Source organism: Pseudorca crassidens, chromosome 10 (genome assembly GCF_039906515.1).
Source record: "Pseudorca crassidens isolate mPseCra1 chromosome 10, mPseCra1.hap1, whole genome shotgun sequence".
Taxonomy (NCBI): Eukaryota; Metazoa; Chordata; class Mammalia; order Artiodactyla; family Delphinidae; genus Pseudorca; species Pseudorca crassidens.
The window spans coordinates 34,187,232-34,208,866 of NC_090305.1; the positions used below are offsets into that span (position 1 = coordinate 34,187,232).

Sequence of the window (21,635 nt, forward strand, 5' to 3'; positions counted from 1 at the left end):
TTATATTTGGAGGTTTTTAAAGCATAATTGATGTGCCCTTCCCCCACCCCGGGTGTTTTTCTGAAGAGATGGGAGGAGAGGAGTAGTACGACGACCTCCCTGGAATCTTCCAGATGACTACGCCTGTACTAAGAACTTTCTTTATAGGAAAATTATGTCAGAGATGAAAGGGACCATATAGATCTCAAGTCCAAGGCTTTCATTATGCACAGGTAAAAACTGAGGCTCAGAGACAAGGGTTGACTGGTCCAAGGTGGTGTGGCTCTAGCCTGGTCTAGAAGCCAAGTTTCTGGATTCTAGATCCTCATTTTGCTACCTGAGTACTTGAAGAGACTGCTCATCTAGAAGGTGATGGGGTGGAACTAGATGCTGGATTGGACCCACCAGGATTATATGTGATGCGTGAGAGGTGGGGGTGGGGAGGTGGGACTGGGGACTTGTCTTGCCCCCTACATTTTCCTTGAGTCTGGGCTGAAGCCAAGGAAAACACAAGCCTGGCGGCTCCTCCCACCAGGGGAAGTCAAAGTGAGGGGCTTTACAATTAGAGCCTGTGAGCCTTCCACCTCACAGCCTCCTCCCCTCTCCCCTCTCCCCTCCGCAGTCCAGGGAGAGGATGGGGTGGGGGAGGGCTCTGCTGGCAGTAGGGGCAGGGGTTCCAAGGTCTGGAAACAAGATGGGCTTCCCCCTCAAAGGGCTCACAGTCTTCGGAAAAGCCAGACAGACTCTGGGCATAGAGCAAAATCCCACTTATTACGTACTGAAGTTCCATCCACTAGGAACCTGACCAGAGCCTTGAGCCAACTTCCAGCGGAAACGGCTAAGCCCACGAGACCAACAGCTGCAGCCTCAGTCCTTACCTGGCGCCCCAAACCCACCCCTATTCCTGCAGCCCTCAGACTTCCGCATCCAAGTCCCCGCCCCACGGTCCACATCCGCCCCGCCTGAAATTCACTTTCCATTTTCATTAAAGTAGTTTAAGCCAACCATCCGGAGGGAATAGAAGACGTCCCCCTACCTTGCCCCAACTTCTCTTATCTCATACCTCCTTCCCAGATCCAGAGGTCCCCACCAGGTAGATGAGACCTAAGGGAAGGATAAAAGAGAGGGGTTGTTTCTCTGTGCAAACTCTTTTGGCGTCCCCTCTTCCCTCCCCATCTGCCTTCCCTCCCTGGCTCCCGCGCCGGGCTGGGGCGCCAACTAAATCTGATCAAAATGCAATTGCCAAGTCGTTAAGGTATTTGAATTAAAAAAAAAAAAACTCCCGAGAAAGAAAGTATTTGATGGCTAATAATCTCATTTCAATATAATGGGACCTTCTTCTGCAGAGAGCAAGACAGGTTAAGAGATATAATTATGACTTTGCAAACTCTCTCCCAAGCGCGGGAGACGCACTGACAGGTCTGCGCGCGGCTGCGCCCGACTCCGCTCGCTCCGAGGGGAGACGCTTTGTCTGCAGGGCCCGTTAAAGAGACACGGTCCCTTTTCCCCCCTCGGCCTACATTACAATTTAACTGTCAGCCGCGTCTTCACCCCAGGATCGGCTCTGAGTCCCACGCGAGGATCGGGGGTGGGATGGAAGAGGAAAACCGGACTAAGGGGAGGGGGAAGGAGAACGAGGGCTGACCTGTCAAACGCTGGCCCCTGGAACTGCGAGCTGGGCTGTCAAACCCGCTCCCTTAGTGGTCTCTTTAAGGTCACATTTACACTGTAGGGTTCCGGTGCAGCAATGATTGGGCGGGGCGCTGGTCGTGGTGGTAATTCAGGAAGCTCAGATTTATCTACCGCCCGTCTCCAAAGTAGCCCTTTCTGAAGGACCCCAAAGGAACAGATTCCTTCCTGGCAGAATTGCTCGGTTTCAGCTGGCGGAAAGGAACCGAATTAGGAACTGGGGAGAGATGGCAGTGGTGCTGTTCATGCCTACCTTTCCCTTTTTCCTACACTCTAAACAAACTTTTTTCCTCCCCTTTACTATAACGGGAGAAAAATACTCATTTGAAGCCCAGATAGGAAATCCTTGAAGAAAGAGAGATTTTCTCGGTTTCACATCTCGACCCTTCAAGAAAGTGCGAGAAAGAAAATCTCTAATTCGGTGTATACGTGTGTGCCGGGTGTGTGGGGAGGAGGCAAACGACCGGCCCAGCACAGTTAGAGAGTATTGATTGCAGTTCGGGTCAAGAGACCGGGGGAGAGTCAATGCCAGAAGCGCGAGAGGTGTTTGAGCCGCGGCAGCCAACGAGCTCAGCGGCACAGCGGCGCCGAGCGACCCGGGGCCCCGACTTGGACGTGTGGGCGAGCGTCTGTGCGAGCAAGTGCGCACGTGGGTGAGCACTGCTTCCAGGAGAGCTCTCCGCTCGCAACCCAGCCAATAGTTGGAGCCGGAAATCGAACGCTGGGACGCAGTAAAGACAGACCGACAGACTAGCACGCCTGTCCAGAGAAAAGGAGCCAGGGCTAAAGGGGACCGGAAGCCCGTGGGGTCCCTGTGTTCGCTTGTCCGCGACTCTCTCAAAGCAGAAGGGAGATTTACCCTGGGTGTTTCCCGCCGATCTCGGCGCCGCCCAGTTTTGCGCTGAAAGAATTCGGAGGAAGCGGGTGCGCCACCACCTCTCCCCAACACTCCAGGCCCCTCGAAGAGTGGCCGGGGGGCGTGAGGCTCCGGCGAATCCCTAGGCCACTATGATGGCGGGGCCGGTAGGCCCAGAGGCGCCGCGACCCCTTCTCGAGTTGATGAGGCCGTGGGGCCGGGGTCCCAGGATTCCCTCCGATCCTCGCGCCCGGCCCCGAGGACTGTTCGCGACGCCTTGTCGCACATCAGCCACAGCGACTCCCTAGAGTCATTCGCGCGGCAGTAAAAATGAGGTTGGCACTGTCGTGTCCTGCGTGGACAGCACACCTGGCTGCGTATCCTTAAAGTGCGGTTTGTACGCAAGCGGGGTCACCCTCACTCGCCAGACAGCTCCCCCTGGCGGCCCGGGACGCAGATTTCCGTGGCCGCGGAGGACTTGGGGAGAACCAGGCCCCCGAGAAAGAGAGAAGCGATGCTCACCTGGTTGGTTCGGGCTGAGCACCCGCCCCAGCTTATGCTGCCCCTTCGGCTTTGTCGGGCCCGGGGGGGCCTTACCCTGCTGTGGCGACCCTAGCTTTTCCCGCCGCGCACCGTAGGATGGAGAGGGGACGTATCTGGAAGCAGCCCCCCAACCCTGCTCAACTCACTAGTGAATACTTTGCTAGGCGGGTTTCTGACACCCCTGCCCCCTTTTTTTTTTTTCTCTTGGTGTTCAGTGATCCTATACGACAGAGGCCTGGCGCGCGGCCGCCGCAGGGGAGCGTGGCTGACGGGAGCCATGTGGCTGCGAGGGCGGGGGACTCGGCTGGGATTCCCCGGGTGGCGGGTCGGCACTGGGGATCAAGCCGATGGCTCTGGGGGTGGGGGCTAGTTCGGGGCGCCGAGGACTGCGGGCCGGGGTCCTGGCCCGGTGGGGGGCGCCGGGGAAGGCGGGCGCGGGCGGGGCGCGCCGCCGGCGGGGTCAGGGGCGAAGGGGCAGGCGGAGGGCAGCGCGCGGGGAGCCGGCGCTGCGTCTCGGGTTACGCGGCCCGGCCCTCCCACCCGCAGCTCGGGCGCGGGGGCCCGGGCGGACTCGGGCCGTCCCCCGCTGTTTGCATTTCTCTGGCAGGCGGCGGAGCTTGGGTTGAAAGGAATCGCCTCCATTTGGAACGTTGTTTATTTTTCTTAACTAGCCAGCGCCGACAGACGACCCCGAAAGCACGGCGGCCAGACCCGGCCGAGCCCTCGCTGGGAAGGGGGTCAGGACCGCAGGCGGCCCGACGAGGGGGGCTCTGCGAGCCCCCGCTCGGGGAGTGCGCCCGGGTGCCCTCGCGGCCGGATTGGGGGAAGGGTCGCGGTAGAGCAGAGAACGACTTTCTTCCATGTAGGAAAACCTACTTTATCCTGTCGCAGTTACCTTAGCTTTGACCTTGCTCGAGGCGGGGCGGCGAAGTGGTTAAGCTTTCCGGCTTGGGCGTCCCGCCGCCTTGGATTTCAATTCCGCTGCCTCCTTTTTTTTTTTAACCTCCGTGACCTTGAGCAAGCCGTCTTTGTGCCTCAGTTTCCTCAGTTTTTAAATGGGTATAACGTAGTGCTTAGCTCTTCGCGTTGTTGTAAGGACTAAATGAGCTCCTTCACATAAGCCCTTAGCGCTGGGCCTGGAACTTGCCAGGAGCTCAGGAGACGTTAGCCCCTCTCGTCGGGGCTGCGGATGGTTGTTGGTTCTCTGGCCACGCGAGGGTGAGTGGGGTGGGGGCCGCCAGCAAATGTGCGGCCCACCGGGAAGAGGCTCGAGCTGGAGGCCCACGGCTCTCAAGCCCCGGGAGAGGTGCGGGCTAGGGAGAGTTCTGAGCGTTTTGACATGAAATGAATAAAATGCAAATGATATTCCAAGACAGATGCTAATGAGGATCTATGCTTTGAGCGTCCACAGCCCCGGCAGTGCCCAGAACAGTGGCGGAGCTGGTGTGAACTCAGAGATGGACAGGGTCCAGCAGCCCGGGGCTCGTGTGTGTGTGTGTGTGTGTGTGTGTGTGTGTGTGTGTGTGTGTGTGTGTGTGTGTGTGTGTGTGTGTGTCGGCGCGCGCCTGCTCCGGAATGTGCGTAGCCGGCTCCGGGTGTGCTCGCGCCGTCATGAAAATGAGGTCAGGGAAGGTCTTTCCACTCTGCAGCATAAATCAAGGAGGAAAGGAGAATGGATGTGAGAGACAGTCCCTGGAGACCGCCCCGAGAGAGGCTGAGCGAGGGAAGCGGGAGGGGGAAAAGTTCTGCGGAGAATGGGCAAGAAGCGGGCCCAGGCGCTCGCCCTCCCCGCGCTTCCCGCCCGGAGGGTCCCTTCGCCGAGCAGCGGCGCCCCAGACTCAGGCGAGATCGTGCCTTTAACCCCCGCATCCTCCTCCGCAGGCTCCCAACACCTTTCTCTCCTTTCCTCCAACCCCCTAATTTAAATGGTCCTCATCAAAGCGCCCTTTGTGTGGACGGTGAAGCGCCTTACGCCCAGCCTCCTCAGGAGCAGATCAGTGCTCCCGCGCACACGCCAATTGCACTCGCAATCGCACACTTGTTCCTCCCGCGCACAACCTCCGGGGCTCCCGGGGACGCCCTGCGGGGATCGGAATCCAACGTCCCGGAGCGGGCTGCTCTCCGCTGTCCTCGTGCCGCGCGACTCCAGCCCCGTGTCCTTTCTCCACGCAGCCCGCCTCCCGGGTCTCCCTGACACTCACTACCACCGTCCTCCAGCCCCTCTGGCTCTCCGCTTTCCACCAGCCCCTGGGGGAGCGCGATGCTCCAGGCCGGTGTTTCCCTGCGCGCTGTCCTGTGACCCCAACCGGGAATCTCCGGAGCCTCGGTCTGTCCTGGGCCGGAACCGAGGCACAAGTCCCGGGCAACCTGGCTCTCAGGGAAAGGGGGACCAGTGTGGGGCAGTTCGGTATGGGGGAGGGGGAGAGGGGGTTAGCTCTCCCTTCTTTCTTCAAGCTCCAGGCCTAGAGGGCTGAAAGTGGGGCAGGGCACAGTGCAGAAGGACCGCAGCCCGAAGCGCCCCTGTGGACCCCGGAGCGCTTTGCTCTCCGCTGGCACAATGGGTACCCGCCGCTCCAAGAACGCGAAGAGAGCAAGAAGGAGGATGGACTGGACGGCACACACAGTCGGAGCTTTGGGCCTGCATCAGATTTATTTCCCACTGCATTCTTTTTATGAAAATAACAACAATGATGTCTAAAGCCTGTACGGTAGGCACGAAATCGGCACACAGTAATATATATTGAATTAAATTTACATAGAGCTGTTAGCCATCATGATTCTTCCTGAGCTTCCACATTTTGTAGATTAATTCATTAAGTCATGCATTCATTCAACAAATATTTAGTGAGCTCCTACTAAGTGACAGAGAAACAGAATGCCAAGAGCCTGGCCCTCCCGGCACTTACATTCTCCTGGGACAGAAAGACAGTAAAAAACTCGGACACATAATACGACTGGGTATTAGGCTGGGTAGCCCTGTGTGCTGTGAAGCAAAGATTAAGGTGGGTTAGAGAGGGCCTCTCTGGGGAGAAGACAGAGACCTGAATGAAGTCAGGAAATGAGCCATGCAAACTTCTGGAGGGAGAGGGTCCAGGCAGAGGTACCTGCCAGTGCCGAGATGGAGAGTTGGAAAGTGCCTGGGGTGCAGCCTGACAGGGAGGGGAGAGGAAGGAAGTGAGATGGAAGGTCAGGCCTGGCTTTGTAGGTCTTGGAGGGGAGTTTGGGATTATATATACTTGGTGTGATTGGGAAGCCACTTGAGAAGTTTTTTAAAAAAGGACTGACACAACTTGTGTTTTATAAAATTATAAACAAAGACAGAATTTAACTACCTTGTCCATGGTTTCCAGGTCTGTGAGTTTCTTAACCCAGACCTCCAGCTTTGTCTCAGTCCAACATGTCAGAGATGCATGCCTAGGCGAGACTGCCCCAGAAGGAGCCCAGGAGACATCTTGAACGGTACTCCGTTCCTCCCACCCATACTTTTAGGAAGGTATCCAGAGTGCGGCAGTGGGTAGGGTCTCTAGATCTGCCAGCCCGGGAATCTGGGCTGTGGGCGAGGACTCCCGGGCCTCCGGCTTGAGGATTCCTGGCTCCCCACCCCACCTGTTGCCTCTGCTCTGCCTACCCTGGGCGTTTTCCGGGCTGTGGAGACTGCGAGGGCCACTCTGACGCGAGAAGGTAAGATCCGGTCTCTCCGCGACGCTCCAATTCCTCTGCTCCGGCTGCAGAAATCTTTCTCCCAGAGCGAGCGAGTCCGCCTTTGCGCACAGCCAGCACCGTGGTCCCACACCGCCTCCGGGTGGCCAACAGGGGTACTGCAGCCGGCGTCGGTATAGGGTGCAGAACAGTAACCAGAGACCGCAGGGGGCGCCGGAACAGGCTTACTGATGGCCTACCAGGTGCCAGGTGTTGTGCAAGGCGCTTCGCTTACTCTATTTAACCATCAGAGTAACCCCGGGAGAGAGATCTAGCATTTCCCTCACTCTACAGTTAAGGAAATTGAGGCCAAGAGAGGCAGTGTGCTTTGTCTGAGAACATATAGCTAGTAAATGGCGGAGTGATTTACTCACTTTTGCACTGTCTCTTGGTGCACATAGGGTGTGTGAGAAGAGGCAAATATTGGCCTCCATCCTAGGAAGCTCTCCCTCCCTTTGGCCTTGTAGAATCAGCTAGAAAATGTCTTTAGCAGGTGCACTGAGCTTCCAGATCCGTCCCTGGGAATGTCCCAAGGTCTTTTCACCTTCTCACTCCGAGCCCATTTCAGATGGGTCCATAGTCTGCAGGTTGAGATCAGTTCAGGCACAGCTGCACAACTCCGTCTTGCTTGCTGCATGACTGAGTGGTGGTCAGGGTCTCTGTCCCCTCTCTGAGATTCAGGCTGGTCGAGCACCCTTGTCCCTCACGGGGAAGAGCAAGGTGCACTGAGTGGGGAGTTCTTGAACCTTAGATAGCACGATGGAAGGGAAGGCAGAGGCTGACCACACTGAGCCCACTCAGTGCTCCTTTTCTATCTTGAGTCCCGAGGTCGGGAGATCTCTGATTGGCTTTGGGGGTCCCTCTTATCAGGCCCTGGGACTGCTCAGGCTGGTTTTGCACCTGCAACCTGTGGGGAGAGGACGCCTGGGCAGAGAGAGGCTGCCGCTCCAGCGCGGACGTGGGCGCCGTTCTCCATCCTCTGCTGCCCCCTGGTGGTCTAGGATATGGCTGCCGCCTCCAGCCTCCTGCCCACCCAGCGGAACAACCTTCTCGTCTTCTCACCTTCCTTGCCTGGACAAACAAAGGCTCCTTCCCAGAAGCCAAAGGTATGCTGGGAGAGAGATGTGAAATTTCTGGGAAGGTTAGTCTGCACAACATCCCCGAGCTGTGTCCACATAACACCAGGATTATTACCCCCAACAAATGTTTAAGAAGAGGCTACGGTGCACTACCCTCACAGGGCTCACAGTTTAACAGAGAAGACAGACCCCAAATGACTCCTACAATCTTTATTATTATTAATTTTTTTTTAGCTTTTAACTTTATTTATTAAAACAATTCTTTTTTTTGGGCGGGGGGCACGCTGTGTGGCATGCGGGATCTTAGATCCCTGACCAGGGATTGAACCTGTGCTCCCTGCAGTGGAAGCGGGGAGTCTTAACCACTGGACCGCTAGCTAAGTCCCAGCTTTTAACTTTTTTTTTTAACATCTTTATTGGGGTACAATTGCTTTACAATGTTGTGTTAGTTTCCGCTGTATAACAAAGTGAATCAGCTATATGTGCATATATATCCCCATATCCCCTCCCTCTTGCATCTCCCTCCCACCCTCCGTATCCTACCCCTCTAGGTGGTCACAAAGCACTGAGCTGATACCACACGGAAGATGAGCCTCCAGAGAGGACACTGAGACTTCCTGCCACCAGGAGACTAAGCCAGGACCAGACACACACAGCCTTCCACTGCTGTCCTGGGGCAGGGGGAGGGGTGGAGGGAGCAAGGCTGCTGGGAGCTCTGACGTCCTCACAATCCACTCACTTCAACAGTCATGAAAATATTGCCATCTTATTTTACCCAAGTGCATTTTATTGTAAAAATATTCCAACAATGCAGAACACGGAGTAAAATGTGAAAGTCCCCCTTCACACACACCCCCACCCCTACCCAGACTTAGCTCCTGTTAGCATCATGAGGCAATCCTTACACACTCTCCCCTGTTTTTACACACACACACACACACACACACACACATACACACACTGTATCTATGGATATAGATTTATCTTCATTTTAACTCATATTAATGAGGTACTATGACTATATGTGTCACTCAGCAGCTTGACTTTTTTTTGCACCTAAATGTTTTGGTGAGCTGATCTATGTACATCAGTACACACAGATCTGCCTCATTCTTTCCAACCTGTTGCACAGTGCCCTGTACTAGTGAGGAAACATCACTTACTTAGCTCCTTTCCTTGTCATGGTCAGTTGATTTATTTCTCAGTTTCATTATTATGTAAAATGTTGTGACACATAGCCTTTTATTTCCCTCGCTGTGCACATGTGACTGTGTTCTCTTATGTAGACCCCAGGAATGATTGAATTGTTTGCAGGAAGGGGATGCCTGTTTAATAGTTGATAAATCTGGACAAATTGATTTCCTAAAAGGATGCGCTAATTTATATGTCCGCCAACAGCTTTTGAGACTGCCCATTTTCTCACAACCTTATCACCACTGGAAATGACCAATCTTTCAAATTCTTATTAATTTAATGGGTGCAATATGATCCCCTCTCTCAATTGTTTTAATTTGCATTTTCCTATTTACTAATAAAATGGACCCTGTCTTCTGTATAACTTTTCCATGGGTGTTTTTTGGATTGCAATTTCTGTCCTTTTTTTTTAAAAAATTTCTGTCCTTTTCTGTTTCTTCTGTAGAGTTGTTGCCCTACTTATAAAGTAATTCAGACCAGTAAATTTGCAGATCTAATTGGCTTTATTCAGGGGTTCATGAATTGTCAGCATTCCATCTAGAAGGGCACTCCAAGGAGTTGCACAGAATGGAAGGTCGTTATAGGAAGAAGGGTGGGGGGCAAGGGAGCTGTTAGCAAAAGAAAATAAAGTATTATCTTAAGTCCTGGACATCTTTTTTGGGGGGAGGGGAGAAAGGGTTTTATCATGCAGACCGCCTCTTCTTCCTCTGAGGGATTAGCTCATTAGTGCTGATCAGAACATTCCAGACTGGCTGACTGTTCCTGAGGGAGGTTGAGACTGCAATTAGGTACTACGTCTAGGTTAGTTGTCATGGGCTTTAGCACAAGTGGTGCCGATTTGGGCCTGTGGTTTTTCTCTTTAACACCCTTTACTTACTGATTTTATGAGCTCCTTATACATTCTGTATATTTTTTGTTTTTGTTTTTTTAAAAATTTATTTATTTATTTAGGCTGCGCCAGGTCTTCGATGTGGCATGCGGGATCTTTTAGTTGCAGCATGCAGACTCTTAATTGCAGCAGGCATGTGGGATCTAGTTCCCCGACCAGGGATCGAACCCGGGCCTCCTGCATTGCGAGTGCAGAGTCTTACCCACTGGACCACCAGGGAAGTCCCCGGATATTTATTTTTTGTATAACATATATTATTTTTCTATCCTGTCACTTTTTAAAGACAGTGTTTATAGCATCTTTTGTCATACGTAAGAATTGGTTTTCTAAGTAAAAAATCTGTAAGGCTTTTCCTCCCTGGCTTCTGTGTGGGGAGCTGTTTGCATGGAGGGGCCAGTCCTCTGTGGAAAGGGTGAGGGGCATTCCTCCTGGAAGCCTGATGCAAGCGGAGACCCATTTCCTCAGGGAAGGACTTCACTAGGGACACCGTGGGTTTTGTGAAATTTTAGCAGCTGCAGGGAGCCCTATGTTTCCCACCAGTGCGCCTGAGCTCGCCTCTCGGAGCCCAGTTAGGGCGACAGTGAAGCCAGACCTGGGCTGAGTGTGGGGAGGACATAGTCTTGCTGTATACCTGGGCCCAGGGACTGGCAGGTCACAGTGATTTGCTGAGACTCCCTCCTTTACCCCGTGAACAAAGAACAAAGAACTTGGCTCACCATCCAGTTCTGCAAGGGTTAAGTCATAACCCACTGCAGTGGCCCATGACTGTACTCTGAGAGGAATTCGGGGTGAAGAGCAGCGTAAGGCACAATGAGCTGTGGACAAACGGGCCCCTAGAGAGTTAGACGCGTATCCCAGGAAGAACTCCAGCGACCCCAGATTCTTGCATCTTCCCGTTCACAGGAAAGCACTAAAATCATTAACTCAAAATATCCGTTCTTTGTGATAAGCAGTGATCTTTTACCAAGATGTAAGCTTGACTGCACATACACCCTGGCCCAAAAAATCACATACAAACTGGCTTCTCCTCTTCCTTCTTCGGAGCAGTCTCCTCAGGGCTGCTGAGCAGCTGTCTCTCGGGCTATAGTCCTCAGTAAGTGTCCCTGAATAAAACTTAAACTCACGACTCTTATGTTGTGTGTTTTTCTTTAAGTTCAACAGCCCTTCTTCTGGGGGTAGGCATGGCCCTGCCCAGAGAAACCCTTCCCATTCCCTCGGGCTTGGGTGTCTCTCCCCAGGAGCCTGGGATAGCTACATGGCCTCAGGTCCAGAGGGCCCTCAGACTGGGGGAGGGGAGTGGCGTCCCATGTGCCACACTGAAACACGCCTCCTGGCTGGCCCGCCGGCCGGCCGCAGGGCCTCGTCTCTCTGGCCCACCCCTTCCATCTCCTACCATCTCTCCCACCCTCCCCCTCAACCCCTCATCTGAGGTCAAGGGCACGTGCAGGCCAGGTGGAGGTGGTGGTAGCAGAAGGGGTCCTCCCAGCCAATCCGCCCCCTGCCTTGAGCCCTTGGGTGGGGTTGGAGGGTCTGAGGAATGATGTGGTCCCTGGGGAAGGGGCCTGATTCATCAGGGCTCCCCCAGCACCTTTGAGAAGAAAGAATTGAGAAGGATAAAGGCCTCCTTAAGAAAGTGGAAGGCCTGGGGTGATGGGCTCTAAGGGCCCAGGAGAGAAAGGAAACAGAGCCAGGAGAAGTCCCTGTCCCCCAGGTGCACAGAACATCTCTGGGCCCTTAGAGACCTCAGCTCTGCCCGCCCTACCACCCCATGGCAGCCACAGGAAACTGTTGTGCTCTTGGCTCTCCTTGCCTAGCTACCCCTCCCCCCATTCAGGTGGGGCAGGGGTGGGGTGGGCAGGCAGGGGAGGAGTTGAGAAGTCCCCGGAGGACACTGTGGTCATCTCAAGGCTGTCCACTCTCCCCCGCCCCCGGCACTTTCTACACGGTGTCTCTCATTTCCTGGGTTCTGGATTTATCCCCCCCACCCCCCAAAAGTTGGGCTAAAGACAGTTGACAAGGTCAGAGCGTCATTTGGATCCTGACCACTGTTCTAAGCCCCTTGGACCTCAGAGGCCTCACGCTCAGGTCTAACTGGTGGGTCAGTGATGTGTTTCCACCCTGGGAGGTTTTGTGGGTACTGGAGGGGAGAAAAGAAAAGAGCTGGGAGCAAAGGAGGGGGGGCGTGCTGAGCAGGGGTCCCCAGGGGGGCTGGGGCTGGCTCAGGAGGAAGGCTGGGGAGAGGCAGCCTGGGTGCTGGGGGTACCACTGAACCTCAGCTACCCCGCCAGAGGACATGAGGTTGGTGAAATGCTGCTTGAAAAAATAAGTAGACAAAAGAATCTAACCTACTTTCCTTTAACGAATCTGAGGATTTTTAGAATCAGGAAAACATTGGTGTTTATATGTAATTTACAAAGAAAAGAGCAAAAACCCAAAAAACCTAGTGAGGTAGGTGCAATTCGAGGTGTGGCCATTGCAGACAGCAGCCGACCAGTGCCGAGTTCAGGGCTTCACTGAAACGGGGCACGTTGCTAGGACTGTGGCTGTGATGGTGGCAGCATTTACTGTCATCATCTGTTGATACCAGGTGGGACTCCCCAGCTGTGCCAGTCATCGGGCCTGTCCAGGGGACACAGATGAGGCTGGAACCCCACGAGGTGCTGCCTGAGTAACCCCCTAAGAAGGGGATGCAGTTTTCTAATCAGCAGGCCCAGAGAGGTGCCTTTTTGTAACCTCCCCACAGGAAGGGGGGACCATTTGTCTTATTTCCAGAGAGGAGCACGATGTGCCTGCCGTTGGCACTGTCATCGGAGCTCAGGGCCCAGATATGCCACTCTGTTTCTTTATTTTTAACTCACTGTATTTTTTATGAGGAAGTATTTAAAAATAAATTGCAGATATCCTGACATTTCACCTTTAAATAATTCAGTAGGCATCTCTAAAAAAAGAGCTTCTTGCTACATAAGAAATTAATATTATCACAGCCAATGCAATTAAAAATCATTTCTTAATAGCCTGCGTTCACTAGTCCATATTCAGATTTCCCCAGTAAATTCAGCACTTTAACTTTGAGCAGGAACCCATCTGCCTGAGACCTCTGGCTTCTCCAGATTCCCCTGCCTGGGACCTGGAGCAGAACCTGGTCCCCAGAGGAGCCCAGAAAGAAGGCAGAGAACTGGAAGGAGGAAGTGAAAGACTGGGGTTTCTGAGGAAAAGACCCCAAACCTGGGAGCCCAAGGACACCAGCATATTGCCAGACTCTTAGAGGTGAGTATCAATGGAATGGGGGCTTTGGCACTTTCCTGGGTGCCAACAGGGAACTGTTAAAAGAAAAAGACATATTACAATGTTTAAGAGTTTATTTGAACAAAAACAAATTTGAATTGGGCAGCATCCAATCTAGCAGATAAAGAAGAGCTCTGAGCTTTTCATAAAATGAAAGATTTTTATACGGGAGTGGAAACAAAGAAGTTATACTGGCAAAAAAGCAGGTTGGTTATTGCAAAGTTGCTTTCCTTTAGGGGATGGCAGGGGTCTATCAGGCAGATAGCTTAACTAGGGGTGATCAGGTGATTCCTGATGGACTGGCTTAAGATTTCATTTCTGGGAGAGCTGAAACCGTAGATTAAGTTTTGGTTTGGTGACGTGGGGCTTGGCATAAGTGACTCCATTTTGGGTCTGTTGTCTTGTTTTAACAGAGCTCATGTGAAGTCATGGCTATTCTGACTCATCCTCATCCCCTCCATTTTCTAGAGAAAGAAACAGAGGTTCAGAGAGGGGCAGTGACCTACCCAAGCCCACACAGGGAGAAACTAACCCGGGTCTTGGTTCCAAGCCTTGTTTACCCTGGACCCCTCCACTCACTGGGCTTATGTGCAGATCCCTTCCCCGCTTCCAACAGCACCCAAGGGGCTCCCAGGCTTCCGGTTGGCCCACAAGAGAACTGAGGATCTGAAAGGGTGATGATGGAAAAACAGAGGGCAAAGTGGAGAAGGTGGCCCCCTAGAGATCAAAGGTGGGCATACAGGGCAGAGTTTTAGAGCTTGAAGGAAATGTAGGAAAAAATATATATTCACGTAATTTTATAATCTACAAGGCTTGTTCATTTGCACCGTTTATCTTAATCCTCACAACAGTGTGGAGGTAATATGCATCTCCCTACGGGTGAGGAAACAGGTCCAGATAAGGTCAGTGACCTGCTGAAAGTGGCAGGTGGCTTTATTGGCGTCCGAGACTCCTGAGTTCCATCAGGATTTTCCATTGCGGCTCCCCCTGCAGTCAGAACAGGAAGCCAGGAGGGGGTCACGGGCTGCTGCAGAATGGCACACAGACGCAGAGGCAACCCCGTCCCCATCCAATCGTATATCAGGTTGGTGGCCCCAGCCTCCTGGTGAGGAGGAAGGCTGCCCCTGGCTGCTGCTGACCAGAAAGGGGGTATCGGTGAGGATGCTTGTGCTCTGGGCCCAGGTTGGTGAGTTTCTCACCCTGATTCTTTCCTATGTCCCCTCTGCTATCCACAGAGAAGAGGAGCTGACTTCCTGTAGGTCTGCAAGTTCACCGTCTGCCCACACATTACCTGTCCCTCCAGCTGAGATCAGCTCTTTTGTCTCTGCTGTGTCACAGGCCAGTCCTCTCTAAGCTATACCTCACTCTCTCTAAAGCTCCGCGTTTGTTCTGATGCTTCATGAATAGATGATCCTACTTAGTAATCCAAGTAGCTTGGCAATGTGGCTATTTTCAGTTCTGTTTTTAAGCAATGAGGAGATTGGAGGTAGAGACCGTAAGAACGTAGACCAGGTTCACTTAGCCAGTAGGTGAGGAGGAAAGGGGTCCCTGTCACGTGGTGGCAAAAAGTTTGGCAGCACCGCCACCTGCAGTAATGTGGAAAGTGGAAAATGTACCTGATGAACTGGGTGGTATAGCTGAGATCTCCAGGCAAAGTGATGAGGGTGCTGCCCCGTTTTTCTTTGTGGCTTATTATGAAATGTGAGAGGAGAGAGAGAAACTGCAGGCAGGGCTATTAAATGTGAAGGGAGCTGGGACTTGATGGCTTCGAAAATTCTCAGCCTCTCCAGACAGTAAATGTTGCTAAAATCAAATCCAGAGCACTCTCGGGAAAATATGGTCTAAAGATGAAACCAAGGGTATGATTGTAAAATCTTTTGTGAAGACCTCAGAAAGATCAAAGGTAGTGCCTCAGACTGAAGGCCCTTAATGAGTTTAAGGGCATGTGCCTCACAGATTCTTTCAATCAAACATGAGGTCTTCTAAGAAGCTTAAAGACAGTATGGAGGTTTCTAAAAAACTAAAAATAAAACTGCCCTATGACCCAGCAATTCCACTCCTGGGTATATATCTGAAAAAAACAAAAACACTAGTTCGGAAAGATACATGCGCCCCAATGTTCATAGCAGCAGTATTTAGAATTGCCAAGATATGGAAGCAACCTAAGTGTCCACCAACAAACGGACAGATATATACATATATATATACACATACATACAATGGGATACTACTCAGCCATAAAAAAGAATGAATTTTACCATTTGCAACATGGATGGACTTGGAGGGCATTAGGCTAAGTGAAATAAGTCAGACAGAGAAAGACAAATACTGTATAACATCACTTATATGTGGAATCTGCAAAACACAACAAACTAGTGAATATGACAAAAAAGCAAAGTCACAGATATAGAGAACAAACTAGTGTTTACCAGAGGGAAGAGGGAAGGGAGGAGGGGCAACATAGGGGTAGGGGAGTAAGAGGTACAAATTATTCTGTACAAAATAAGCTACAAGGATATTGCCCAACATAGGGAATATAGCCAATATTTTACAATAACTATAAATGGAGTATAACCTTTAAATATTGTGAATCACTATATTGTACACCTGTAACTTATATAATATTGTTCATCAACTATACTTCAATTAAAAAAAGAAAGAAAAGCACTATTCCTCAGCAGCAGAAGCCCAAGGTACAGAAGAGGTCTTATCTTGAAGAGATTTGTGGGGGTGGCTTTTGTCTAATTGAGTGAATCCCAGTAAGATACACAGGCGACCCACACTTTTTTTTTTTTTTTTAGGAGAATAACCTTCACAGAACACTGCCAGCTTGGACTGAAAGGCACGAGGGAGCATAACATTTAAAAAGGCCTTTGTGAAGATATACAGATTGCCAACAAACACATGAAAGAATGCTCAACATCACTAATCATTAGAGAAATGCAAATCAAAATCACAATGAGGTATCACCTCACACCAGTCAGAATGGCCATCATCAAAAAATCTACAAACAATAAATGCTGGAGAGGGTGTGGAGAAAAGGGAACCCTCTTGCACTGTTGGTGCGAATGTAAATTGATACAGCCACTATGGAGAACAGTAGGGAGGTTCCTTAAAAAACTACAAATAGAACTACCATATGATCCAGCAATCCCACTACTGGGCATATACCCTGAGAAAACCATAATTCAAAAAGAGTCATGTACCAAAATGTTCACTGCAGCTCTATTTACAATAACCAGGACATGGAAGCAACTAAGTGTCCATCAGCAGATGAGTGGATAAAGAAGATGTGGCACATATATACAATGGAATATTACTCAGCCATAAAAAGAAACGGAATTGAGTTATTTGTAGTGAGGTGGAAGGACCTAGAGTCTGTCATACAGAGTGAAGTAAGTCAGAAAGAGAAAAACAAATACCATATGCTAACACATATATACGGAATCTAAAAAAAAATCATAGTTATGGGGCTTCCCTGGTGGCGCAGTGGTTGAGAGTCCGCCTGCCGATGCAGGGGACACGGGTTCGTGCCCCGGTCCGGGAAGATCCCACGTGCCACGGAGCAGCTGGGCCCGTGAGCCATGGCCGCTGAGCCTGCGCGTCCGGAGCCTGTGCTCCGCAATGGGAGAGGCCCCAACAGTGAGAGGCCCGAGTACCGCAAAAAAAAAAAAAAAAAAAAAAAAGATTCTCACATCCAGTGTCAGCGAGGGTGTGGGGAAGAACCTATTATCTATGTTTATAGTGGCATATAAGTTGTTCAGCATTTTTGAAGGTGAATAGGAAGGATCTATGAAGTTTAATGTGCATATTCTTTGGCTTGCCCATTCTACTTCTGGGTCTTCATCCCTGAGAAATACACACACACACACACACACACACACACACACACACACACACACACACACACACACACACACACACACACACACACACACACACACACACACACACACACGGACCTGGACAAAGATGTTCATCACACATTGCTTTTAGTAATTGTGAGCCCCTGTCGAGGGTTTATCTAAACTCCCTGGTGGTCTTGCTGCCTGGACACCCATGTTGTTTGGCCAGGAGGCCTGTAGGGGCCTTAAACTGACGCCACCCCTCCTAGAAAGCAGTCCACAGAGTCACAAACAAACCTAAGTTCCCCATCTGACTTCCCTAATAGCCCTGTGGTCAAGAGCCTCCCCTGCAGCCCTGGGCCTTCCCTTTACCAAAACCCCACTCATTTTGGTTCGGGCTCAGCCTGGGTGCCCCGAAGCACTCCATCCACAGACCCTAATAAAGGCTTGGGCCCCAAGGTCTGTGCTCTGCCTTGACCTCCCTGTGTGGCCCCTCGAGGCACCTGTGAGTGATAACTTCTCTATTTCAATTTCCCTTGTGGCCTTTTGTTGAACACTAACTCACTCTCCAGCATCCTTAACAATTGTTAATTTAACAAAGTCACAGTAGCCCCATGAGGCAGTAATAAGATAACCTGTGGTGCACCTCTTCCATTTGGTACCACGGAGCAGTTCAAAAAGAATGGGGTTCCCCTTAGATGTGAACATAGCTCCATCTCTAAACCTCGTGTTGGATTTAATGGTTGTTGCAGAATGGCATGGATAGTATAATCCCATATCTGTAAAGTAGAATCAACTCAGACTCTATATTTATTTGCTCATGCAAGCCTGTAGCTGCAGAAACTCAGAAATTGTCTGGAAAGCTACACATTCATCAAACAATGGGGGTACCTTTTGAGGGAAGGAGCTTGGTTAGTGTTGGGGAAGGAGTGGAGAAGGGAACTTTATCTGTTTACTACTGTGGTGCTTGTTTTTAAGAAAGAATCTTTATGTACATGGGGACTTCCCTGGTGGTGCAGTGGTTGAGGATCCACCTGCCAATGCAGGGGACATAGGTTCGATCCCTGGTCCAGGAAGATCCCACATGCCACGGAGCAAGTAAGCCCAGGCACCACAACTACTGAGCCTACGCTCTAGAGTCTGTGCTCTAGAGCCTGTGAGCCACAACTACAGAGCCAGCGTGCTGCAACGACTGAAGCCCGCGCACCTAGAGCCCACGCTCTGCAACAAGAGAAGCCACTGCAATGAGAAGCCCGTGCACTGCAACGAAGAGTAGCCCCTGCTGGCTGCAACTAGAGAAAGCCCGCGCGCGGCAAAGAAGACCCAACGCAGCCAAAAAAAAAAAAAGGGATCTCTATGTACATAATTTCATATGTCGCTGTGTAATGAAGATAATGTTTTACATGTTATATTGTGTTATATTTTAAATGGTAAAGGAGGTGGGATGGGGAAAATGGGCATTTGCAGAGGACCCAGGAGTCTGTGCTCCCGGAGGCCAGTGCAGGAGGGGTGGGTGGTGACAGCCCCAGGGCAAGACACCCCGCCGAGGTGAGAGGCTTGTCTGAAAGTCCAAGAAGAAGGTATAAATTGAACAAAAGCACAGGAGAACCAGTGAGAACACAGTGCTCAGGAGATAGCCAGCAGAGAGGGGCTTTAGACAAACTTGAGACCAGGAAGTGTCATGGAGACTGGAGCCCTTGATGACCAGAAGAGGGGCTGGTGAAGGGCATGGTCAGTAGTGATGGGGTTCAGGGCAGGCCACCCCAAAATATGCCACTTTGGTATGATCATTTTGAATGAAAGTTACTTGGGAAACAGCTGGTACAAGAAGAACACTCTGACTGGCCTTTGTCTCCCTGAAAGCAGGAAATTAATCTCCCATGTGAAGGTACCCTCCCTGTAGCAGGAGGATAGGAAGCATGCTTATTGCTAGAGACAGGGAGTTCAAGGCTGAGAAAGCTGTAGAAACAAACTTTGTTACTTCTTCATTATTTGCAACCTCAAGCCCAAACCCCTTTGTTTTGTCAAACCTTCACAACTAATTGTTTCTTTGTCTAAAAGGTATAAAAGCTGCCTGCTTTGGTCGCTTCTTTGAACCTCATGTCTTTGGAGTTCCCATACGTATGAAATCAAATTTGATTGTTTTCTCTTGTTGATCTGGCTTCTGTCAATTTAATTATTAGATCAGCCAAAAAGAACCTATAGGCCCTGCCCCAGGCCCTGGGGAATCTTTCCAAGTAACTTGAAGAGCCTCTGACTTGAGCCTGGCCTTGTCCCGAGTCCTCAGGTGCGTCCTGTGCTGTCCAGGTATCCTGAGTGAGAGGAGATGACAGCGGGGGCATGGGGGGCACAAGGTCCACAATCTGGGACCAGAGGGGACAGTGCCCCTCAGCAGATGGCAGCCTGAGAGAGAGAGAGAGGGAAGAGTGAGGAGTGAAAGCCTGAGCTGGTGTTAAGCTAACCATGCCAGAGTGACAGTCCCTTATTCTGCCTGTGCCAGGCTTGTCTTGGTGGCTTCACAGACAAGGAACTCACGTGCTTGTTGGAGTCAAAGTCACGGGCAATTTTGGTTTTCTAAATGACTGCTCAGGGTTCCCCATGTAAATGGTTTAAGCCCTTGCAATGGTCAAGATGGAAAAATTTTAAAAAAACCAAATAAAATTATCTAATTAAAGAAAAAACCCCTTCAAGTACTTGTATGTTCCTCTGTCGTAGAATATTGGAAAACTTTGATAAATATGCAATTTGAATCAATTGTGTTAGAGCTTCAGGTCTGTCCCAATTTGTGTCAAACTTCAAAACTCCTTTCAAATACTCAGTTTCCTTAAGGAAATCTTTTTCAGTTTCTAGAATCCTTTTTCCGGTCTTCCCAGTTTCTGGAATCCTTGCTGCGTTGCCCAGGTCTTATCTCCTTCCACCTGGTTGACAGCAAGAGTCACCCACCTGGACTCCCTCCCTGCCGTGTGGGCTGTACCTCCTGTACCTGGTCTCTGGAGGTCACAGAATTAATGGTGAGCTTTAGAAGGCGCATGGAGGAGTGGAAAGAGCCCTGAATCAGTCTGATCGTGTGTGTGTGTGTGTGTGTGTGTTTGTGGGTGGAGAGGTATTGAGAAGATCTGGTCCTGAGCCCACTCCTCTGTGGGGGACCAGAGCAGAGGGCCCCAGGCAGGAAGACTCCAGAAAAAAAACATCTAAGGGAAGGCCACTGGAAGTCTAGCCAGAGCTATGGACCTCACGGACTTGATGGGAGAGAAAGTGTAATATTCCTATTTTACAGACAGGGAAATTGAGTCCCCTCTGTCCCTGCAGCCTTACTAAGAGGGAGGAGCGGCAGGTGGAGCTGCCTTTCCTCAGCCCTCCTGGGACTGCTGTGGTCTCAGCTTCTCCCAGATTCCTCTTGTGTCCTGAATCTTGGGGTTGGAGGAAGAAGTTACAGGTACTCCCTAGGTCAACAGAGTGGGTATGGGGGCCATCCTGGGCTGTTTCCTCTAACAGGGCCACAGACTATGCCACTCCTGGCAGTGACCCTGAGTGCCCCATTTCCCAGGCACCTCCCAGAATCCAGTTCCCACAGAGCCACCTGCCCCCAGCTCCTCCTGGGGGAGCTGCACCTGTGAAGAGGAGATGGACCTCAGGATTGGGGACAGAGACTGATTTGGGACATTCTCTCTCTGCAGCCTCCATTCGCAGAGATCACACTGAGCTTCCAACAAAGGCCCAGATATTCAGCAGAGTCTGCACCCATGGGGGCTCTGAGACCTCGGCTCTGCATGAAGGACGCTCACCCCATTGACACCGGTGGGGAGACCACAGCTCAGAGAAATGGTGACTCCACCTTCCAAGCGCTCACTGTCTGTGGTGGAGGGAGGACCCCTTGTCACACAGCAAAGAGCAAGTCGGAAGGACAGAGGGCCACAGGGAGTAGGGTGTGGGGAGAAGGTGATCTTGGGACCCTGCTGGGAGGAGGGAAAGGAGGGATCGGTGGGAAGCTGCGGCGCTGTACACACACACACACACACACACACACACACACACACACACACACACACACACACACACACACACACACACACACACACACACACACACACACACACACACACACACACACACACACACACACACACACACACACACACACACACACGATGGCTGTCGTAGCGCGCTTTGGCCAGCAGGGGGCGGGGCAGCCCGTCCATCACGCCAAGCGCACCCCAGGCTCCCTGGCGCTCCCCTGCTCTGCTGCAGACCAGCCCTGGCTGAGCTCCCTGTCCGGCCCGGGGAGGTACCGGCATCAGAAGGAGCTCTGAGCTCGGAGGCCTGGGCCCTGGTGATGCCACTAATTCACTGGGAAACCTTAAGAGAATCAACGAGACTCCTCGTGCCTCAGTTTCCTCACCGTGAAAGGGGATAGTGACAACCGCTTCACAAGGATTTTGTGGAAATCAGATTAGATCAGTGGTAAAATAGATAGCTAGTGGGAAGCAGCCGAATAGCACAGGGAGATCAGCTCGGTGCTTTGTGACCACCTAGAGGGGTGGGATAGGGAGGGTGGGAGGGAGGGAGATGCAAGAGGG

The 21,635-nt window shown here is 51.5% G+C and overlaps 1 long non-coding RNA gene and 1 other non-coding gene across 2 annotated transcripts in view; both read right to left on the bottom strand.

Annotated features, from left to right (window-relative positions):
- Positions 1–7,317: 7,317 nt before the first annotated feature.
- Positions 7,318–21,635, bottom strand: part of LOC137232007 (uncharacterized) — a 47,164-nt gene continuing 32,846 nt past the window's right edge. Inside the window, exon 4 of the long non-coding RNA XR_010946835.1 lies at positions 7,318–7,673. This is a non-coding gene — a long non-coding RNA (uncharacterized lncRNA). The remainder of the gene's footprint in view (positions 7,674–21,635) is intronic.
- Positions 10,076–10,148, bottom strand: TRNAA-CGC (transfer RNA alanine (anticodon CGC)). Its single transcript has one exon. It is a non-coding gene; the product is annotated as a tRNA-Ala (tRNA).